General features: G+C 41.8%; 1 protein-coding gene across 4 annotated transcripts in view; it reads right to left on the bottom strand.

The window, feature by feature from the left end:
* LOC116327521 (zinc finger MIZ domain-containing protein 1-like) overlaps positions 1-15,217 on the bottom strand; it is a 112,899-nt gene extending 97,682 nt beyond the window's left edge. For 2 of the 4 annotated variants that reach the window (XM_039616462.1, XM_039616461.1), the window contains exon 1: positions 14,896-15,217. The gene's annotated coding sequence lies outside the window, so the exon portion shown is untranslated. The remainder of the gene's footprint in view (positions 1-14,895) is intronic. The other 2 variants (XM_039616460.1, XM_031749146.2) reach the window with 1 other exon arrangement.
* Between the last annotated feature and the right edge of the window lie 352 nt (positions 15,218-15,569).

Raw genomic sequence — 15,569 nt, 5'->3', positions numbered from 1 at the left:
GTCAGGGAGAGTAAATGGGCATGACTGCAGTACACAGGGTTATACTCGCTCTCCTCCCTCCCTCCCTCCCTCCTTCTCCCTCGTCGTCTTCGTGGGGTGCCCACTCTGACTCGTCCCCAAGCACCTCAAAGCGAAAAGCAGCACAGCTCTGCTCGCATGCCACACAAATTGGAACAGGAAATGGTTGTCAGCACCGGGTACAATCACCACCTTATTTTCAAACGATAAAAAAAACTCCCCAAAAAACAAAAAGATGACATTAAAGAGGATCTCTCGGACGACACGGGGATGGTGCTTCGAAGGATGAAGCTTGTCTGATGACTGTAGAGACGGCTGCTGGTTGTCTGCACGGCTGGCTGAAGGCTGACACCAGTATAAAGGCACATGAATATTCAGTGACCAAGTAAATGAGGCAGATAGCACTTGACATGTTTAACATCCACCTTTGGCACCTTCTCTCTGCAAAGCCAACAAGGTGAAGCAGCAGAACAAATATGTTGGTTGTTGGTAGGCGGCAACAATCCCTGCTGATGAATTGGATGCTTTCGAACAAAGAGAATGAGCTGCAGTGGGCGAGCTACATCAAAATAAGCCGGACTTAGAAAAGCAATCTGGTTTCCTCAGTGGGATTTGAGTTGCTAAATTGCTACTTTTTGGAGACTGGCATTAAAATAAAAAATTGTAGCATGATACCTTGCAATATGCTGACATTTCCATTCTTAGAAAAGCATGTTTCCCCTAACTATAATCCCTGCTGGTATCAAAATGTTTGCTCTCTAAATATTTACCAACCCAGAGTCACATCTAAAGCCGAACACAGGCACCTTGAGACTTCCTTTTTTTCCCCCAAGTGTTGTGTCCCAAAGGAAATGCAGTGAAAGCACTACAGACTATCTGGCAAGTGAGTAAACTAAGCACACGATGCATTCCTCCAACAACTCAAACAGCTCTGAGAAAGCAAAAGAAAAAAATCAGCCACCAACAAACTGCACTTCTTGAAATTGTACCTGTGTGAGAGATGAGGCGAATTCATTTGGTTTCACGCATGCAGTTTTGATGCAGAAAAGGGACGCAGTGGTGCAAAAATATTACTGCAATTGGTAAAGTAATGTAAATATTGACACGTTGATAGTGCCCACCAGTGCTTATCCGGCTGACCTGACCGATGACAGCCATTTAACATCTGCTCAGTAATATTCCAGGGTTAAATGGGTTGTTGACTTAAATTTTCCGCATCTCTCTCTCCAAGCTCGGGGACTTTAAAGCATGGAAACTGTAACTTCAGACTTTTCAGAGCTACCTTTCAAGCCTGCTATTGGACAGTAAATCAGTGCTGGGATTCACTGATTGGCATCAGACGCCTGATTCGTGCATCGCAATCACTGGTTCATTCACACTTGTGTGACTACCAGCTGGCTAATAAGACCCAATCAATTATGCAACACTTCTCATTACGCCTTAAGTTGAATTTCTTTTAACTATTTGGTAGGACAACACTATTTTAGACTTCAAATATCAATGATCAAAACTGCGTCTGATTAGTAAAGCATTTTGTTTAACCTCAGATTCTTTCCCAATTACTCTGCTGATGCACCAGCCCAGCTTCTTGCTCGTGTGTTAAACTTGTTGATCTAAGATTTAACATCATGTTAACATTTATGCGATTAGTTCTCTGCAGATTTCTTACTTGAATTCTTCGGCTTCCTCAAAGAAGATTTAAGCCTTTCCAGCCAAATCCATTTATACAATAATTTGTAATAAATGGTAAATGGGCTGGTACTTATATACTTTTATGCTCAATTTGAGCACTCAAAGAGCTTACTTACTACAAGTGCCTTTTTTTAAAAATACATAAACACTCCAGTAGATTCACTGGGGGCAACTCGGGGTTCAGTATCTTGCCCGAAAATACTTCAACATGTAGACTGAAGGAGGCAGGGCTCAACAACCTGCTGATCAGTAGATACCCTGCAAATATGACACATTTTCAGTGAAGAAGTGCTACTTGTGCTGTGGACACGGGTTCAAGGAAACAAAATTTTAGCTGAATTCATCACCTTCTGGCCTAGGAGATGCAAATGCCATTTGCCACACTGATGTATGACATCACATGATGGTGGCATGATGGCTAAAACCAGGTAGTTTTTTGCACTCACTGTGTTATTCGGTAAGATTTTTGGTGTAGTATTCCCTTAATGGTATTGGTTAGCCGTTAGCATGCGCCACATGATCGAATACATAAACGTGTGTGCACACAAACACATGCAAGAAAAACAAGAGGAGCCATGAATTAACTAAGAGGTCAGTGCTCCTGGACAAAACAAAGTAACACGCACACACACAAAAACACATACTCTAACCACCCCCCCCACTCAGTGCACCCTGCCTCCTGATAAGCTGGTTTGCCAAGCTTGCCAGTGCCACTGATGGCTCCGTTTGCACAAGCGCTCCATTGTTGCTGTGCAGAGTGGACAACTGCACTTTGGACCTTTCAGAGGGGAAAGCCTTTTATTGTGTTTCCCTTAAGGGCATCCACTGTGTTTTATCTGCAACCTGCCAGCCACACACACTTTAAACACCGCATTAAGGATATTCAAGGATAGAAAACATAAACAGGAGCTGCTGCGTATCCTGCGCTCCCGCTGTTAAGTAGTGTACAGTTTTTTTCCTGGGTGCTGATTTTTTTTCCTCTTCCGGAGCTTTAAAAGACTCATAAAAGGCAGCTGAATTATCTGTGTTGCTGGAACCTGATCCACTGCCGGCTGACCTTTTCCCACAAAGCAATATTAAACATAATAGTTGGGCTGAGTTAAGTGATTGCAATTTATGAGTCCATTTAACTTGATTCAATATTGGATGACAAATGATTACCTCTGTGAAGTAAAGCTTACGTACACAAAAATAACCCCAGCTACACACAAACGCAGAGCTTTATCAAACTTAACAATCAGCTCAGTGTCTGTCGGCTACAAGTCTGGCTCAGCGGAGGGCTGAACAGAATTTTAAAAATGCATGACAAGACTAGAAGTAGAGGAAGAAGGAGAGGTTGCATATTAAATACACACAGATACCCTCATCTCCTCTTCTTCTTCTTTTTCTTTTTTTGGCTCCAGCTCCATTAAGCTAAAACTGATGCGTATTGAATAGATGTTGCCTCACAATTTGGTCAACTGGCCAAATGGATTAAGTGTATCAAATTCATTTTCCTGAGTGCATTGAGGAGGTGTCAAAATGAAACATTTTCAATTTAGCCCCTTAAGGTCCAAGATTTCCTCATCCTGCTGTACAACAAGCTGCTTACCCTGCAAAAACAGGCCGCAACACGTTGCTAAACGTGGCCCAGGCTTTAAATTAGCCCGACACAATCCACATATTTGATTCACTATTGCAGCCTGAGAAGAGTTACATGACTTTCAGGCATCCAGCTCAGACTATAAAGAAACAATGTAGCCTACTTTGCACACTCCTCACTGCTCTCTTTTCAGCCACATCCTCTTGGATTTTATGACTCTGGTTAAAATGCAACCATTAAATATTCATGTGTGAGGGCTTTCACCCGTGAAGCAGCTTCCCCCTCTCGCTCTCTCTCTTTCTGTGCGAGCTTTAGAGAAAGTGAGAAACTTTTTGATTTTAACTGACAGGAGCTAAATATTAAAAAAGAAGCTTTGGGAGTTCGGCAAAGTGTAGACTACTCCTCTCCAATATCCTCCTCGGCTGATATGAGCCTTGCCTTCTTGGCTTTCATCCTCATTGTTCTTAAAATTTCACACTGTAGTGAGACTTGTCGAGTAAATTAACATGACAATACAAACTGTGGAGATTAATGAAAATAAATACTCCGTAGCCGAACAATGACGTTATGAAAATTGATGGTTGACAGTCATTCCAAAGAGAATAGAGTTTCTTTTCTTTCTTTTTTTTTTGGTCATCAGCAAGCATCACATCACACGCATCATAAACTGTATCTTTGAAAAATATTGCTCATTAATTTTTCACTTGTTGTCTCGGCTGTTTATTATGCAAAACATTTCAAACTATCAGCAGCAAAAGTAATGACACAAATAATTCATAGTTTCCTTCTTAGAAGTCCTGGCAAGCTAAAATCCATAATATATAGCAGGTTAAGAGAGTCTATAAAAAATTAGGTATGAAATTATGTCTTCAGGTATAGACAGCAGCATAAACAAGGCTGAAATGTGATTTTGCTGCAGTGAACATTAGGGAAATTTCCAAAGCTTTATTTGGGTAGATGTTATTCGCATACAAATCAAGGGATGCAACATTCAGCGCTTCTCCAAACAAGTGATTTTCTAGACAAATGAAGCAACTGCTCCGACATGTGAGGCTTGCATCCAGTCTTTGTGCTCAAGAGTGGCAGAACGCATGTATGACAACTCGCTGCTGTAAGTTGATTTAACTGCTGAAAATTCATGAGGGACAAGTAAAATGAAACCTAACAATACTATTGTTGTCTGAGAGCAGCTGAAGTGCAAGCAGCATGAAAAGTTTATTCATTCTGAACTAATCTTTTTAGTGACTTGGGAGTAACGATTCGTACCACTTACTAATGAGTGAGGAGCCCAGCTAATCATGAGGATATTTATGAATCTCACTGTGGCAGCTAAGTCCTGCCATAGGCAAGAGTACAGTCCATCACTATTGTAGGTTGGACACCAAGTGTATGTGAAACATGCAAAACCAATTACTCTTTCATCAGTCTCTCCTGCTTTGGCACTCAGCAGCTGATTGAGATGAATCAAAAGGATTTTTTTTTTCCTCCCACTTTTCTCTCGCACTATTCTGAAAGAAGCCCCTTTCCAGAAAAAGAGTCAAACTTTCCATCGGTGCTCATCGCCGTCTTTGATCGCAGACAAACGAGAAAACAAAATGCGCAGGACGGCTTGTGAAACACGAAGCCTTTCAGAGGTATTCTTTCACTTTTGGAAGGCTGCCTGCCCTTTTAAAAGGGATTTTCTTCAAAGCAAACATCGGTGACATTACCCATTCTGCACCCAATTAAAATTTATTGAACACATCTAGAAAACACTGTACCGCCAATATCAGGCACAACTAGCTTGTCACAAACAAACAAATACAGCGATCACAAGGACAAAAAAATAAAAAAAAATAAAAAAAATAAATAAAAAAAATCCTTTCCCGGCCTTTTGAGTTCATAACCAGCATTTAATCCGCTGTAATGATTTACAATATGACAAGTCGGGCAAAATTTACTGTGACAGATTGAATGGGGCCCAACATAAATATAATTACAGCTCACATGATCTTCTCCACCTCCCTCCTCCGAAGGAAGTGCACACAAAGACGACGCAGGATACGCAGCCCGCAGTAATTTGCTTTTTCAATTTGCTCCTTGACATCAGCTGGTGCCAGAAAAATAAAATCAAGAGCAGCAAAGCCACAAAGTGCTGAGGATTTAACGGTGAACTCAGGTGGTCCTTGTTACAGCAAAGCCATGTTGTGGTGTTTGACCTCAAGCAAAACCTCAGAGTTAACGTAAAAGCGGTGACTCTTAACTTCCTGTTTAGGGATCAGCGCGTTTAAACAGAGTTCAGGAGGCGTGGCGTTGTACTCATGCTGATGGTTAAAATGATACTTTGGCTCACTTCTTCAGCTCTCGCTGAACTGCTTAAAAGTCTTTGAACAGTTAGCCAGCACAAATCTAATGTGACACCTCAGAAAAACACTGATATTGGCCAATATATCTGTGCATCCAAAATTAAATAATTGTTGTCATTAAGCCATTACTTGGATAATTGCTTAACTGTTAAAAGTGAGCTTGAAATACTTCCCCTCTAAGCAGGTTAAACTTTATTTCTGAGTTAAAGCATCATTCGGTTTAGAACTTACAGATGCCATCAGAAGCTCTCTGACAACTGGGATAGATACTTCTCTGGCATTTTATGGACTAAATAATTAAATCACTTAATCAAGAAAATGGCTGATGCTGAGAGACAGCAAGACAGCGTGTGATTACTTAGTCTTAAAGACCTCTAGAAAGGTAGAAATCTCCACATCAGAGAGGATAAACATTTGTCGATATGCACAAATGCTGTCGAAGAGCTAAAGAAATATAGGCGGTTTTAAAGGGATGCAAAAACAAGTAGGATGAAGTCACAAATAGCACTTTACAAAGTAGTTTAACGGCCAGACTACTCTCCAAAGAAAGGAGTCGTAAACTTTGTGAGAGGTGGCGACACACAGGGGTAATTCTCTGAAAGAATCCCGCTGTGACCCCCACCCACCCATCCCGACAACACCCCAGATTTGGTTTCGCATTCCTGCCTCACAGATAACGCAGACGCGCACAAGAAAAAGAGATGAGGCACAGAGTCGGAATGAGATGCAGACACTTTTCTGACCTCGCACTATTTCATCTCACTGACGATGTTTACGCCATGAGTCAAGCGCAAGGATATCTCCTCTCTTGTTCTTCCTCCAAGATGTGAAGGATCAACCACTCCCTGGCACCCCTCGACAGCCTCCCCCCTTCCATCACCCTCCATGCTAATGTAATGCACATTAGTGAAACCAGCCGCACACTGTGCACTTCCACAGTGACACGAAGGATGCTGGGCCCTCGGGTGAGCCATCTCTCTCTATCCCTCCCTCCCTCCCTCCCTCCCTGACTCTCTCCACATGCCAGGCACATCACGGGCGCAGCCTCGCACCACAGCGTCTGTGACTCAAACATGCCCTCGTTTTGGAGCAGATGGTCAAAAATAGCGTCCACTGTCAACATTTTTGTAAGCCATGGGACCCATTGGGCCACACACGGTTTGCCAGGAAGAAGTGCAATATACGTGTGCGCGCGTGTAAAAATAATCTGGTCAGTTACAGTTTTTCTCGGTTTGATACTGACAAAGTGAGAACACCCTGTTGTTGCAAAAGAGCTTATGCAATCGGCACCTATAAATAGGAGTGTGAAGTGTTTCTGCATATGTGTCGCACTGCATGTTTACATTCAGGAACACTGCCCAATTAATTAGCATTCATCAGCAGCAGTGGTGGCTGTTAGGACATCACTGATTACTATTAGTGTGAAAGAAATCTATTGTCTGCGGTCGCGGTTCATTTTCAAAAGCCAAAGGATGAAGGAACGTACAGAAACATGGAGGACATGTTTACACTAGAGTTATTTAAAGCTCTCTAGGATCTTTGCCTGTAATTTACATAAAGCTAGATGGTCAGATATGATGAAATGTCTGTGTGCTACAGAAAAAAGTAATAGTAATGTAAACTTATAGAAATTTTGGATTTGTGCTACATCATGCTTTGAGTGATGAAAACCAGGTGTACTCTCACAGCTATGCCAAATTAGCTGAAGGCTACACCTGACCCTGGTGTTTTGGTAAATATTTGCTTACTTTGGAGCAAATCTGCACCACGGAAATGTCAGACTTTAGCTTTCTGCAGTGCCTGTTTACACTATTGACACCATTTGTCTGCCTCATATTAACACTGAAGAGAGGTTTGAGATTTGAGGATTATGAGATGGGAAGTTACAGAGCTTAAATCCCAATCAACTGAAAATTGTGTACAAATAAGGCAAACTCAGAACAGAAGGTGTGCCTTTTGTGACCTAAAATGCATCAGTCGCATGTTAAGGGTTAACATATTCCACCCTATCCAGCACCGAGACCTCTCTCATGATCTTCTTTCTCTGCCCACAGCTGTCACGTCAGTGTATCAGCTCCGGTCTGTGATGCATGCCTTGCACCTGGGTAACCGACCGCACACAGACACAGCGTTAGCATGAGGGTACAGTGTAAGCTGACACACAGGCTGTGGGTGTGGTGTCACGGCTGTCCACACTTCATCATCAGTAAAGACTTTGTTTGAGCAGGGAGGAGAAAATAAAGTATGATTGGGTCACAAAAGAAACAAAAATCATTATGGATTAAAAACGCGGTGAGAGAATTGTAGCTCCGGCAAACAGATGCTTAAAGGATTATTCAATTAAACAGTTGATCAGCAGCTGTAAAGAGCTTCTCTAGTGTGATGACTTTTTCTGTTTTCTATAATTGAAAACTGAATGTGTTTTGGTTTTGGACTGTTGGTTGCACAAAGCAAGCAATCTGAAGATGTCACCTTGGACCTCGGCAGTTTGTGCAAGCTGTTTTTTTCTATTTGTGCCAATTTTAAAGATTCAAACATTAAATTATCAGGAAGAAAAAAATGATAAATGAATAAATAAATCAGCTTTTGAGTCTTTGGTGAGATGGGTTTGCAAACAGGGCAAAAAAAAAGACTTAAATAGGAGCAAAGAGAAGATCAACATTTTTTTTAAATTAATGTATTTTCTTGCCAAAAACTGCACAAATATGAAAAATCCCTAAAAAGCAAGCCTGGCTGCTAGCTCAGAGTACACATCTGGCTATTAACTGCTGTGATCTGCTCATGGTTCAGATTTTATGAAGGCTGCTGATGGTTTTGCACTGCTTCTCTGTGTTCAAGATATGTTATTGGGCTGCGTTTCACGTCTCTTTGGGAATTATGGCCTTTGAGTGCACATGTATTTTTGTTACCTCGTCGTGCTTAGAAATTTGGGATCTTGTCTGGTTGATTTGTGATAATACTATTGAAGTCAAGTTCTGCCTGTTCATCTGTAATAATATATCCAGTATCCTGTATATTTTGAAGCAAGGGCAGGATTTTCATACATGCTAATTTTACAAATGTAACCACCACATTGAGTACACCAGTGCTCTTAACATGCACAGCAGGCAAAAGGCTTGTAAAGATTTATGTGTCTATTCTTGTCTCGGTGCTTTAAATGAAGTGGAAAAGCATGCATTATAACCCACCAATAGAAAATATATTAATGCAAATTTTAGATTTCAGACAGTCTGTTGTTGGGTTGTTGTCTTATGTCAGTGTAAATCACATTTAATCAAACACACACAAGCAGTACCGACGATGACAATTTATAAGCATGAAACCGTCACAAATACTCAAAGATCCCATGAGAATAAAAGCCATGGAGCCCTATCTACTTTGGGTCATCTGCACACTTTGCCACAGTGACTATGCAAAGGAGAACAGGTGAAATGCAAAACAACACTTAAGCAGAACGCGTCTTTTGTGTCAACATACGGCAACAGATGAATGAGAGATGGGGCAACATGTCAGGGATTTTATCTACTTATGTTTTACATCTCGATAGCAAACTTGAAAAGATCTGACATTTGTGTTTGGGAAGGGAGGGGGCGTGGGGGTGGGGGTGCTTGGGAAAGAGATTACCCTCAGACCTTTTCTTTGAGCGCAGGAGAGAATGGGGGAAGGACGTTCCCTGTGTATTAGTAAATCCCAGTTAATTTTCCCTGTCACAGAACAATAAGATATGGACCCCCGTGGGCTCTGTTCAATGTAATTCCACCACTTGCTCAGAATCACCTTCATTACTCATCAGAGATGTAGATCTCTCTGTCTCTCCGAAAAAAAGAAGAAAAAATCCTCTGGAGCACACACTAGACACTGTGATGCTTCAGCAGAGCCCTCTCGGGAGCTTTCCCGGTGCCCATTTCTTGATAGTGAGATTACACCTCTTGAGACATTTTCAAATTTTGAGAGCTAGTTTCTCGGTCTTTGCTCACATTTAAGAGGGGAATATGCCTGCTATGCAACACTATCACACGTTGGAAGATTTGACGGGATCCTCGGTTGGACTTTGTTTAGATTTATAAAGGCTGAGACTTTGTAGAAACCGGATGTTTTCCAAGATCCAGAGCCTTTCATTTACACTTAACACAGCGGCGATGCACTGTCATCATCCGCGTCTGTTTTTCACAGTATGTCACATTTAACATGCATGAGCCTGCGACTGCTGGGGACCCCAGGAAGCTCCAATTACATCCAGTGTGGGTTAAGACTCACAGATTGCATTCTTTTTTTTCTTTTTTCTTTTTTGCTTTTCGCACAGCTATTTTTCAGTTTGTGCTCTAATTTGTCCACTGAAATTCTAAAACCCTGCTGACAACAACAAACATGTAAACAAAGAATTAGTAGATTTTAATTGCATTTTAATTATGAGCAATAAAGGAAGGTTAATAAATTATGCAGACAATTGTTTTCATAATCAATTAACTGTTAAAATGCTGGGAATTCTTAGAAAAAGATTTGACTGACATCTTTAAGGAGATTGTTTTGTCCATTTGGTTGCCTAAATATTTAATTTACTCTGCAGAAAGTATTTGTATAACTTTTAACAAAAATGAATAAATAAACAGAAAATCAATTACTCAATTAACCCTGTATTTTCATTTCACATTTGCCTCCCATGCTTATCTACAAGCACAAACAACTTAACAAAACTTGAATATAATCTATATTTTTAATGATATTGTGCCTTCTATGAAGCTAAACCTGCTGTCTTTAAACCTATTAATCAGACAGTGTGTGTCTTCTGTTCTGGCAAACTTCCCCTCCAGCATGGCTGCAGCTGTAAGAGGAGGCAAGCCTATTGTTCAGACTAACAAGGGGCACAGAGGTCACATGCATTTTCACAAGAGCTTTGCCAGAGGGGTTGGGGAAGCAAGCAGCACACTGGTCTGTTTGGTATGGATCTACACTAAAGCTTTTTCTATAAAGTCACATCATTCCGAGTCTATTATAAAAGGGGATAGATTAGATTAGGTGAGATTATGTAGAGGGGCTCTTTAAAAAGAGCAAAAATAACACACTCAGTACTTAGCAGGCAAGTCAACAGTGGGATTAAGCCCAAAGAGCATGCTGAAATCCAATGCTAATATGCACAATGGTCATCCTTCCACCGGCTCACATTTAAATGCTCTCAAACGTGGTGACTTTGGATTTCTCAAGCGATGTTAATAGTTGCAGCAGCAACTGAAAATCAGGCTCGGGCTGTGTTATCGCTTTCTGCCATAACACTGAAATTTCACAAATCTGAAAAATCCAAAGAGCTATTTATTTTGCCTCTCCTGCATCAAACTGTCATCTCTGTCTTCCCTCCTGTCAAGCCATCTCTCGCTCTCTCTCGGTGTGAGTACAGTTTGTACAATAACAACTCCTATCACCAATGCAACCGAAAATATGCACAAAGTGGTTGCACACGCTAACATGATTAAATGATGTGTGGTCTGGCGTCACTCCCAGCACCTCTCCCATCCCTCGCTCTGCTCTGTATCTCCCTCCTGCACAAAAGCAAGTACGCACACACACACACACACACACACACACACACACACACACACACACACACGCACACAGATTCCCTTTCCCTGAGCTGTGTTTTGAAAATAGAAGCTTCATATTAACAGTCAACAGTCAAGCTGACAGGTACAGTCAGAGCATTCTATCCACCATAAAACCCCTCAGTGAATATCTGCGCGGTACACATGTTACTGCAGCTCCATGTCACAGGTGGAGCGTCGCAAATCATCACATACACACGAGGAATGCAGAATAACATATGGAAGATGAATACGCTGGTATGATGTAGAGCAAATGGTTATTTTGTTATTCAGATCAGCTGCATTCAGATCCCTTTACTGAAACAGTACAAGATGTGTAAAAAAGATACTATGGGTAAAATGCGCTTTCTGTGTTATAGCTGGTTAAGGTGGAAGTCAGTTTCAAGTCTATTTGCTGCCCTGTGATACTGTGTCTCAACCTGAGGGTCAGGATCCTTTAATGGGACTCCAAGGTAAATCTGAAGCATCATGTCTTACATAGACTATTTTGTTTATTTTGATCGACTATTTATCAACAACCAACCAGTTGCTCCCTCCCTAAGTCTGTTTTTGCTGTGTGTATTGTCTTGTTGAAAAAGGACATTCTTTTTCCCCACTCTCACCATGTGATTGCTACAGCAGATCCCTGAAGTTCTTAACAACTTCCTATACAGTTAATTCTGTTTATTTTGAGTGAGAAAATGGATTTCTTCCTCACCACTGTCGCTGATCATACTATCTAAGTAATCCTAAAATGAATTTAAATGAAACTGTCTTAAGTTAGAGGTCATCATGTGTGAAATTTTTAGGAGCTTCCACTTAGTCACAATAAGCCAAGAGGACCAATAAGGGTTTCATTTGTAACAATGTGTTGCTTTTCATCAGCTTTGTATGTAAAATTTATATCTGCAGAGGACTCGAAGTAGCTTGAGTAATGCATTTAGTTACTTTCCAGCACGAGTTACAATCTCAAAGTCACAGCAACCCTGTACAAGGTTGTAATTACTCACAACTAACATAACAGGACTATTAAGCGCTGTTTGACACAAAGGTAAACCTCATGATTAAACTGCTATATCTACCTAGTGACATACTTTCTACCCCTCGATTCTCCTTACCCTTTGAAAATAGCCATACCAGCAGGGTGATTCATCCCAAGAGTTTATTCTCTTGAGTAAAGACAACACAAAAAGGACCTTGAGCGAAACCTACACAAACCTCCCACAGGCTCTGACCGCGGAGGAAGAGCTTTCGGTTGCTTACTCGTTCACCTTTTTCCTGTTAGAGTGCTTCAGAGAGCTCGCCATACACAGGAGCCGCTCACTGCAAGTGGAATTCCCAAGCCGAATCAATAACATTATGACATTATACACAAGCTAACAGCCCTATTTACTAGCTATTTAAGTACATACTGTTGGTAAAAAGAGGCTTAGACTGCAAACCTTTGGGACTGGTTTCTTTTACTGTTGTACTACAGATGAAAGCGGTCATATTTCCTTTCTGAAAACAGCATTTATTCCTAAACTTTTTGGGTGTATTTCTGTGTCACGCGTCATGTGTCATGCGTTGGATTTCTCTCAGACAAAAGAAGCATATGATACACAGGATTGTAGTAAGTGAGCACAGCTAGTTAAGACACACCAGCTCTCGGTCTTCTCACAGGCTGACCAGCAGTGCTGCTGGAGGTAATGAGGCCTCTTGTGTGTCCTCTCTGATCTGAGAGTTGAATAATTTCCCATGTGGCACAGTCATTTCCAGCTTCCGCCTTTACTCTCACCCCGTCGGGCGGGTGGGACAGCAAGAGCAGAACCCTCCACCCTGCGCTGACAACGTGTTGCCATTGTCAGCCTTACGGTGCCACATGCAAACCTAAGCCAGCCTGCAGTCTGGACAAAAAGAAAAGATTTGCTAAAGTGTGTAGAAGATGCTTTATGTATGATTTAATTTAAAAAAATATATTTAGCTTCTCTTTATTTTTAGATTTTGTTCACTAATACGTGTATCTGAAGAAACTTGTCCTTCTCACGGCTTTAGTTTGTTGTGTCGACAGTTTCCATTGGTCAGCAGGAAACTGAGAGTTAATAAATGGTCTACTTCAGCACCCAGACACACGTGCTGGGTTGCAGATCTCTGTTTCAATGTGTCTTTTGTTTGACGGCTGGTGTTTCAACATCCTCAACTTGAATAGAAGAAGGTCAGCCTGGTGGGGTCTGTGGTTATTCAGGAGCCCAACCTGGGGCCCCACAGAGGTGGGGTGATGGGGAAGGAGGGGACAGGACTGAGAACCTCCTCCTCTGTCTGACAACACCAAAATTGTTCCAATAACTGAAAGTTTTAATTTTCCAAAATACAGGCACTCATTCAGCGTTTATGTGCCATCAAGTGCTTGTGAATCAGCCAATGATAGCCTCCTACTTTGACATCATCTCAAATCTTTCATTCAGCCGTTATCTCAAATTCCGAAAACAGCAAAGTGAAGAAACTCAACAAGACCCTTGAATTACATGGCAAAAATGTAAACAAGCAAGCGAGGCTGCTTAATAACTGCAGTCCCCGCGGAGGTTTTTCATGACCCCCATATGTGGCTCGGTGCAAAACACTCTGCTCGCAGGACAAACTTGGATGCTGCAGCAGCTAAAAGTAGATATGAGCCGAATGAACTTTTCAACAGCATAACACAAAAGCAGGAAGAGCTCTCCTGGGCATCTCAATAAAGGGGGACGAGAAACATCTGTACCGATATGTTTGCTTGCTTGATGCTCCAAAACTTGCATTTTGTAACAGAAAAGAAAATCACAGATGACAGAAACTCTCACTCGCTCTCTCCTCTCTCTCTCAGTCACAATGGTTAGGAAGTAGAACAGGAGCAGAGTCAAGCTTACTTTTTTCCACTTGGCCATGCTTTTTTGCTTCCTGGACAGATGTAGTGCAAGTGAAAGGCAACCTAGTTCTAAATGAGAGCCCCCCCCCCCAAACCCCAACTGGTTCCATATATTCAGACAGCAGGAATTTTGGGAGTCAACTTGTTAAACCTCTATGAAGCGCTAATGACCTACAGCAACAAGATAACTGCAGGCTGTCACAGACATGCTTGCTTTTTTCCCATTATCATTTAATAGTATACATGTGGTGTTGCTATCAAAGTTCAGAAATTATGATTTTATGTGACATTCATTGAAAAATCCCGAACAGTGCTGTGACCGTTATTGCCACGACCAGTTATTCTACAGCTTGCACGTATCACCCCAAAACCCATATTAGACAGACCATGTGCTTTGTGCGCATCAAGAAGCTGAAGGTAAAGCAAACCCCACATCAAGAAATTACGCACACACGCGCACCCAGACACGGTTCATTCTGCGAGCGAGATCCATACAGCCTGCTACAGTGTAGCCTCCAAGCCCCAGCGCGTTGGAGATCAACGCGGCATCTGTTACTAACGAAATGCACAACCTGCTTATTAACACCCCGCCGGTTCAGTCCCGACGCCACGAAGCGGCGTGATAGTAAATAAAAAGCTGCGGTTTATTATTACAGGCTCCGACGTGCCGCTCGGTGCCAGTTCAAGTGGTCACTCTATTGTTGAGAAACAATCTGAGCCAAAGTGGAAACAAAACCTTTTCCGAGACAAGAGCCTCGCAGCGCGACACCGGGAACAAGCAACGTTAAGTTTGCAGCTACTCACCGGGTTATTAAGCGCAGAAAGTCCTCGGTAATTTTCGACTCTTGCTTTTTTTAAATATCTTCCCCCCTCGCGGCCACTGAGAATGGGCTCGGCGTCAGTGGGTGAGTAACTGAATAGACTCGGAGAGAGCGCAGTAAGTTGAAGTGTCAAATTACATTGGCTATTCTATTACCAAAGGGACCCATGCTCGGTGGCTGCTGACAAAATGTGTCGCGGATTATACACGCGGAGAAGCCATCAGGAGAGAGCCGGGAGCGGAGTCGGACTGTCGCTCAGCACAGCGGCCATATGGTATCTGGATGTGCTGGAGCGACCCGCTCTGATTGTGGCTCCGACCGGGTCTACCGCATTGTGTAGTTATGATTTGGGGATGTTTAAACAGGAAGGTAGATTTAGATTAAATAACGAGGCTGCTAAAGCGTCATTGCTGGGTATTTTAGTTTGAATTTCAATACTGATTTAATAAATGCTATTTATGACAGTTTCTAAGGAAATATTAACTCTAATGGCCTCTAATAAATTAGGTTTAGACTGATCAGAATAGGCGAAAATATGGTTTTAAACATGACAGCAACTACTTCCGCTATTTTTCCTTAATGCAAGTACTTGGCCACTGATGCCAATAATAATAATAATAATAATAATAATAATGGCAGTGAAATAAATGAAATAAT

Source organism: Oreochromis aureus, linkage group 8 (assembly GCF_013358895.1).
Source record: "Oreochromis aureus strain Israel breed Guangdong linkage group 8, ZZ_aureus, whole genome shotgun sequence".
Classification (NCBI taxonomy): Eukaryota; Metazoa; Chordata; class Actinopteri; order Cichliformes; family Cichlidae; genus Oreochromis; species Oreochromis aureus.
The sequence above is the reverse complement of the archived record's forward strand: the minus strand, read 5'-3'. Positions and strand labels throughout refer to the sequence as shown.